This window comes from Ailuropoda melanoleuca, chromosome 11, assembly GCF_002007445.2.
Source record: "Ailuropoda melanoleuca isolate Jingjing chromosome 11, ASM200744v2, whole genome shotgun sequence".
Classification (NCBI taxonomy): Eukaryota; Metazoa; Chordata; class Mammalia; order Carnivora; family Ursidae; genus Ailuropoda; species Ailuropoda melanoleuca.
The window spans coordinates 53,150,436-53,158,691 of NC_048228.1; the positions used below are offsets into that span (position 1 = coordinate 53,150,436).

The 8,256-nt window shown below is 41.3% G+C and overlaps 1 long non-coding RNA gene across 1 annotated transcript; it reads right to left on the minus strand.

Annotated features, from left to right (window-relative positions):
• Positions 1-782: 782 nt before the first annotated feature.
• Positions 783-2,006, minus strand: LOC117804486. The gene is made up of 3 exons (XR_004628976.1): positions 1,964-2,006; positions 1,700-1,777; positions 783-845 (listed from the first exon to the last, which is right to left on the minus strand). It is a non-coding gene; the product is annotated as an uncharacterized LOC117804486 (long non-coding RNA).
• Positions 2,007-8,256: the final 6,250 nt, after the last annotated feature.

An 8,256-nucleotide genomic window follows, 5' to 3' on the forward strand; every position in this document is an offset into this window, starting at 1 on the left:
TAAGACATCTTCTGTATTCAAAATGCATCTCAAACCTGTCTGCATTTCTCCATCTTCACAGCTACTACCTGGGTCCAAACATCTCTTACCTGGATACAACAGTTGGGGTGATCATTTAAAAAACAAATCCAATCAAATTACCGCTCTGCTTAAAAATTTCCAATGACTTCCCACTGTAACTAGAATAAAATACTGACTCTTTATTGTGGCTCCTCAGAGGCCCATCTCTGCCTCTCAGGAGGTATTCACTCTGCCCAGGTGCCCGTGTCTTTTTCCGATCCTCAAACAGGCCAAGTTCAGTACTATCTTAGGGTTTTGCACTCTGCCTGGAAAACTCTGTCCCCACAGCTCTCAAGTCAGAGCTCAAATATCATTGCCACTTAACTGAAGCTTATTCTGAACACTCAAACTAAATTAACCCTCTCAATGTGAAATAATTATTGCACTCATCTATTCATTGTTTATTGCTCTGCCCCTTCCCAATCCCATGTAAATTCTAGGTGAGCAGAGATCACTGATACTTGGGGGAGCCTAGAGTAATCTGACACATGGTACCTTTTTTAAAAGAATGTGTTGTGGGCACCTGGGTGGCTCAGTTGGTAGAGCATTGCCCTTTGGCTCAGGTCATGATCTCAGGGTCCTGGGATCAAGTCCCACAGCAGGTTCCCCGCTCAGCAGGGAGCCTGCTTCTCCTCTGCCTGCTGTTCCCCTTGCTTGTGCTCTCTCTCTCTCACAAATAAATAAAATGTTTAAAATAAATAAATAAATACATACATACATACATAAAAGAATGTGTTGGTGATTTTTTGGTCCATTTTTTCCTCCATTGTCTCTCATCAGGTTGACTAAAATATGAGGGGAAAAAAAGAATAACAAGAAGAAAGAGATTGTAGGGGCAAAGGGCAGGCCACCCAAAATGTGCCACTTAGGCAAAAGGATCATTTTAAATGAAAGCTACTTAAGAGATGGTATATGCAAGAAAGGTACTCAGAACCTGTCTCCCTGAAAGTAGGAAATAAATCTGCCATGTAACGTACCCTGCCTGTACCAAGGGGGAGAGAGATATACTTATCACCAGAGACAGGAAATTTAGAGCTAAGAATGCTATTTTAGCAAACTATGTTACTTAGCCTAAATTCTGCTTAGAAGTGCTTACGAATTGGAGCTCCCAAAATTAAGTTTTCTTTGGATAGATCAATTCCTCACAGATTTACTATCACTGTATAAAAAGTCTAAAAACATGGTCATTTCTTTAGGTGTCAATTTCATCATTGGGCCTCTGCGAGCACGTAATAGGACTGTTGTTTTCTCCTGTTACTCTGTCTCATGTAAATCTAATTCTTAGTCTAGCTAGAAGATCTTTGGCCAAAGGAAAATTTCTTCCTCCTCTTTAAGATCAAGAAATAACAACATCAAGGGGCATAGAGCAGTTCCTCCAGATTGTTCAACACAAAATGAAAAAAAAGGAAGAGACGAGTATATTGCCAAAGGAGACTTATGCAAACTGCATACTGGCAGAGTTCAATGGAGTTGTCTCTTGATTTTGGTTAGTGTGACTACTAAGAAATACTTTTGTTTGCTTTTATTTTAGCAAACATTATTTTCCACCATAGATTTTGGGTGGAGTAATCACTGTGCTTTAAAGATATTAGTATACTACCCTTGATTAAGAAAAAAATGAAATCAAAACATTACTTACTCTGTAATGACTGCCACATTGCTCAACGTCCCTCAGTTGCCATAAGTCTCATTCCATCCTCCTGAAGTTTCCAAAAAACTTGTTTTTATTTTAAAAGAGAGTGGGAGAGGAGGAGAGGTGAATATTTAGATAATTATCCATTGAATTTTGCATATAAAACAGTGAATACATTTTATATATATATCTGTGACCAAGACACACCTAAGTGCTGGGCGATCTGTCACTTTTGCTAAATTATGACCCACAGGCCCAGTAAGAACTTACCTGTTACTTACAGGATTCCAGGTTTTCTTGCAGTGTATTTTCTCTCTATTCTTGCTGCTTGAGAAAAGGGAAGATGCTTCCGCAATATGAACCAATAATGGGAAACAGTGAAAAACAGAATGTTGTCATGGAAAAAAAAAATCCCAACCTCAGAATCAGGAACCTCATTTCTACCCCTATATGATTTCTCAGGACCCCATATTCCAGAATGTAAAATAAACATGAAGATCTTGTAGGTTTCATTAAACTCTACAAAAAATAAAAATAAGTTAAAAAGTCATTGCAGTAAAGCTTTCCTTAGGTAATCAATGATTAAGTTTATATCCGCACTGAGCTATCAGGAGAGAATGAAGATGTTGTATTATTAAAGAGAATCTCCATTAACAAAATCATCCCTAAAGAAACTGTTTTTATTGGGAATACTTATTAAAAATGTCACCTGCCAAGGATGATTTCAACACAAAGAACAGCAAATCTGTCACAAGTTTTCCAAATAAGGTGTTTCCAGTTCAATTCAATCAATATTTACTGAGGTTCTAATTTTCTAATTTCTTTTTTTTTTTTTTAAGATTTTATTTATTTATTCAACAGAGATAGAGACAGCCAGCGAGAGAGGGAACACAGCAGGGGGAGTGGGAGAGGAAGAAGCAGGCTCATAGCGGAGGAGCCTGATGTGGGGCTCGATCCCATAACACCGGGATCACGCCCTGAGCCGAAGGCAGACGCTTAACCGCTGTGCCACCCAGGCGCCCCTAATTTTCTAATTTCTAATTTGAATAAAAAGCTTTAGCTTGACCTTGGACAACACCATGGCAGTTATGTTTCTCATTACTGAGGACTTGTACTTCGTAGGGTTTTTTTTTTCTCCACAAGTAGGAACTGGTTTCCCTCATTGTTGGAGAAGATACATTGAGCTCTTTTGGGGGGGGGGCGGGTAGGGGGAATGGTGAGAAAGGACACTGTCTGGCAATAACCTAAACTTTCCCAGTGGTGATCTTGGAGTGAAGAGATTTACATTAATCAAATCCTCACTATCCTTAAATGTTTGGATGTGAAGGAAGCTTGGAGCCACAGAGCTGGTCCATAGAGGGAGATTCTTTGCACCAAGGTGGGAGCAACTGAAAGAAAAAAAAAAATGGAGAACATGCACCTATGGGGACGCTGCAGCCAGTGACATGGTCAGAGCCCAGAGAGCATGTTCCAGTCTGAGAGTCTGAAATCTGGGCTGGCACAGAAAGTTCCCAGCCATGAGGTGAGTGGGAGAAACACCAGTTTCTCAGTGTACACGATGTTTGCACATGAGCATGCTTTGATATACATACTTATATCAATTCAAAATCTCTTGCCTTTTTCCTTTTTAATCCCACGCAGGTTTCCATCTAGTACCTGGGTGGGATTAATCTGTGTTGCTGCCCTCTCTACCAATCATGGCTAGTCCAACAGTACTGCTACCAGATTCTACCGCATAGGTGGAAATGAGAGCAAGTTGTGTTACCAGGTTATTCATACACACAGAATGGCTGAAGGGCCTGCACTTGCTGCTCTTCCCACACATATATGCCTAACTCACTCTCTCACCTCCTTCAAGTGTCAGCTTAAGTGTGCCACTATCCAGAAGGCCTCCCTTCTCCTCATTTGAAATGCCATTCCCCTATCAATCTCTATCCACTCACATATTATATTTTTTTCATAGCCCTGATAACCCCCTGGCATATGTTTTCATGTAAATATATTCATTTGTTTCTATGCTTTACTTGTGTCCATGACTAGATTGTTAAGCTCCATGAGACTGGAGACTTCCATGTACCCATTGCTAAATCCTGGCACCTGTAACAATGCCTGGTTAGTGTAGGTGCCTAACAGACATTTGTGGATTGCATTAATTAAATGCACTCAATACATTTGATCATCCTTCAGAACAAGTCAGACCACTGAGCAGGTGGAGAAAGTAATTGTCAAGGCCATTTTCTATCATCTGGTTTTCCCTGTTTTAGCTCTTCCAAAGGCTTGATGATGGCTTCCTCTCAGGAGAGGAATTAACAGATCGGGGGCAATGTGAAAGCTCATTTGTTGCTTATGTTCTAGATATGAACATAAAGCTGTAATTTTCCTAGAGGAAATATTTACACACTCACTTGTTCTCATAGCAAAGCAGTGACTGGAGTTTAAAGACAGGACCCTGATGGGATGTAGGTGCTACCTAAGGTAACCTGCATCTCCCCCACACCTTTTAAAAAATATTCCCAGCCTTGGTTTGGTTGATTTGGCTTAAGTGGTCAGACTCAGGAATTCTTTGAACTTTAAAAACACTAAAACAAAAACAAAAACCTAGCAATGATTTATTCATTTTTATTTTTTAAGGGATTTTATTTATTTGAGATAGAGAGTGAGAGAGAGCATGAGCAGGGGGGCAGAGGTAGGAACAGACTCCCTGCTGAGCAGGGAGCCCAATGTGGGGCTCCATCCCCAGGACTCTGGGATCATGACCTGAGCCAAAGGCAGCCGCTTAACCGACTGAGCCACCCAGGCTCCCCTCTAGCAATCACTTAGGCAATCTTCTCTTTCTCAGTTTTTGCTGGAGGCCNGGGGGGACAAAAAAAAAAAAAAAAAAAAAAAAAAAAAAAAAGTGCAGTGTTATTTCTTAGCTTGACAGATCCTAAAGAGAATAAAGAAAGAGGAAGAAGGAGATGTTTACTTTCTCTTTACCATTTGGTTTTGGATGGCAAGTCACTAACGTTTTGAGAGCATTTAAAAGTTTTAGCAATGGCCCCTTTTAAATTCTCATGCTTTGGGGGCGCCTGGGTGGCACAGTGGTTAAGCGTCTGCCTACGGCTCGGGGCGTGGTCCCGGCGTTATGGGATCGAGCCCCACGTCAGGCTCTTCTGCTATGAGCCTGCTTCTTCCTCTCCCACTCCCCCCGCTTGTGTTCCCTCTCTCGCTGGCTGTCTCTATCTCTATCGAATAAATAAATAAAATCTTTAAAAAAAAAATTCTCATGCTTTGGAGACATACCTGTTCTTCCAGAAGATAGCATTGAAAGTGCCATATTACACTTCTATGGAATCTCTGCTAATGGCACTTGTTGTTCTAGTTAAGTCATTTTAGACATAACATTTATTATCACTGGGTCCAATTGTCGGGTATTGAGTTATTAGTTCTTAGATGATAAAGATTTTGAAGAGGTGTGGGAGGAAGGAATACATTTTATAAAATGTTACAATGAAGCTCAAGCGTGACCTTTGAATGGTAGGAGTGTTAGTATGTTAAACATCTGTAACAGACAGTTAAGGGAGTTACCAGACAGAGAAACAGTGAGCTTGCTAGCAAGGATTGCAGTAGAGATTTTGTCTTTATCCAATGAACTTAAAGGAACAAGTTACAGTGTAAGTTTGAGTGGGAGAGCCTGCCATTGCTGTTCCACATTGGGTTGTTGCTGTTTACATTCCTTTGCTGAGCCTTCATCTTCATAAGCTTTTCAGCAGGTATATGTTGAACACCTCTGTTCATGGTCAAGACAGGATCAGAGGCCATGGATACTGACAACTGATTTGTCTGTTTTCCTCTGTCTTTTTCCATGACTATATCTACTGCCTTGTCTTGATTTATAAACAAAACCTGGAAAACCGACAAAAATAAGTGTTTTGTGGTTTATCTAGGAATAATACAGAAAATATTGCTGTTATTTTTGGTGAAGAAAATCAATTTTGTATAGTTTATTTCAACCTAAATAAAATGTGAATTTTGTTTAAAAAAAAAAGTTTTAGCACCTTGACTGAAACTGGGTAGAGAACATCCTTGAAGGAGGTTTTATGTGATATTTTATTGAGTTCCTGCTTTGTATCAGAAAGTATGTTCAAGGGACACCTGGGTGGCTCAGTTGGTTAAGCACCTGCCTTCGGTTTGGGTCATGATCCCGGAGTCCTGGGATCGAGTCCCACATGGGGCTCCTTGCTCAGCGGGGAGTTTGCTTCTCCTTCTGCCTGCTGCTCCCCCTGCTTGTGCTCTCTGTCCCTCTTTCTTTCTGACAAATAAATAAATAAAATCTATAAAAAGAAGGAAAAAAAAGTATGTTTGATGGGACCCCTGGGTGGTTCAGTCAGTTAAGCGTCTGCCTTCGGCTCAAGTCATGATCCCAGGGTCCTGGGACGGAGCCCCGCATCGGGCTCCCTGAGCAGGGAGCCTGCTTTTCCCTCTGCCTGCCACTCCCCCTGCTTGCGTGCTCACTCCAACGCACGCACTCTCTCTCTCTGATAAATAAATAAATAAAATTTTGAAAAGGAAAAGGTATGTTTGATTCGGATGACTCAAAGCCATTCATTATTTCCATTTCCACCCCCAGTCCACCCCCAGTTTCTAGACAGCCTGTTGGACTTGTCTGTTTGAATGTCCCAAGAAGAATTTGAGAATTCCCTGTCCCTGAATTAAATGATGGTGGGATTGCACGTACTTACTGCAACCCCATGTTAAATAATGCTGGTGTCAAGCAAACGACTTAGCTTCTCGATCCAGGAAATACTCTTTCCTGAAAGCTAAGACTGTGTGCCCTTTAGACAGCTTATTTATCAAGACTTGCTTCAAGACTTTTGCCTCAGTGTGCCCACTGATCCCTACCACCCTCCTCCTTGCAAGACCCATCTTAAAATTCCCTAGCCAAGGCCCTGAAATGTTATAAGGTCCCTACCTTAACATTTTGAGATATCACAAATCTGTGTAACATTCTAAAAATGTAGCACTGCTTGATCAACAAGTTTTTCTGTAGCCTTTTGGGGAATTGACAGCCAAAAACCTAAGTACAATTGTCTGAATCTGACTTCATTATTTCCTCCCCAAAAACACCGTTTCTCCTTTGATGACATTAGAATCCACCCAACATGTCAGTTAGAAACAGTTATCTTTAACTACTTTCCCTCACCCCCAATAAATAATCAATTCCAAAGTCCTTAATTTTGGTTGAAGTCTGGCATCATGTACGTTGCTTAAATCCCACCAACACTAAGATTCACATCTCCCAGAGAGGGGGCTTGGGGGCCTTCCCACCCCTTCACCTCTCCTCAAAGATCAGGAAGCGAGAATGGTCAGGCTCTCTTTGCTACCTAACAAAAGATCCCCTTTCTTATACAGTAGAAACACCGCCTTGCCCTCACTTCACTCCCATGGTTACTGTTACTGTTGCTTGTTAACTTGGTTGTAACACAGGGGATGTTGCTTGGACTAACCTGGAAAAAATGAGTTTGAAGCTGTGAAGATGATTTGGAAGGCAGGTAATTTTGAAGGGGAATCCTTTTGTCTGTCCAGAGTCCGACATTCCTTCAGAGAAAGGAGCAGGTTCTCACCCACCCCACAAATTCCACAGTGGTGACCACAGGAATGAAAAAGAGATGGTATTATCAATTTACAATTCCCTGTTCACCTCATCATCCCATGGGCCTCAGATTTTAACGCCTTTTTTTTTTTTTACCAACACTTTGACATCATTTGATTGTCTTTTGTTTCCCAAACTGGCCAGGTGCCAAGTGGATGGCCCAAAACTGAAGCGTCTGGGTTTTGGCTTACAGGGTTCTCAGAGCAACTGAGAAGGAGGTCTTCGGTTGTTTACCTGCAGGGACAGCCCTGCCACAGGACCTTCACATGGAAGAAAATGTCAGCCCTAAGGAACCAAACCCCAAGTCATGAGAACTCAGAATTATAGACTTATAACACAAGCTTTTTGTGTGCTGGAAAGTCATGCATGGACCCCAGTTACGATATAAGGAACTTCCTACTGCCCTTAAAGTTTACATGGCTCAGGGTTATTTTTAGCTGCATCAAGAGGTCAGCAATGCACTTGGGCATGGCCTACCACAGGCAATGATCAAGTTTTGGGTTTTCGCTTTTGGTTTTTGGCCCCCACCCCTCCACCCCCAGGTCAGCAGATGACCATGAAAGAGGAAATAAGAAGGTAAGGAAACTAACACAAAAATTCAAAACTGAACTGACTTTTTTCAAAGATAACAGTTTACGTTTATTGAATGCTCAGCAAAACCATAGTTATAAAACCTTGTGAGGTAGGTACCATTATTAGATTAATTTTCCTGATGAAGAACAGAGTAGGCGCAGAGAATCTAAATCACTGATTCAGTCACACAGCCCCTCAGTGGTGGGGCTTGGATTTGACTTGAGCCTACGCACTTCACCATTTTTACCAGGGATCCTCAAAACGTGTTCCACAGGAAAGCAATCCAAGAAGATTCTCCATAAAAATGGTAATAGAGTCATTTGGTACCTTAATTCATGGCAATTTACTGCAAACATCA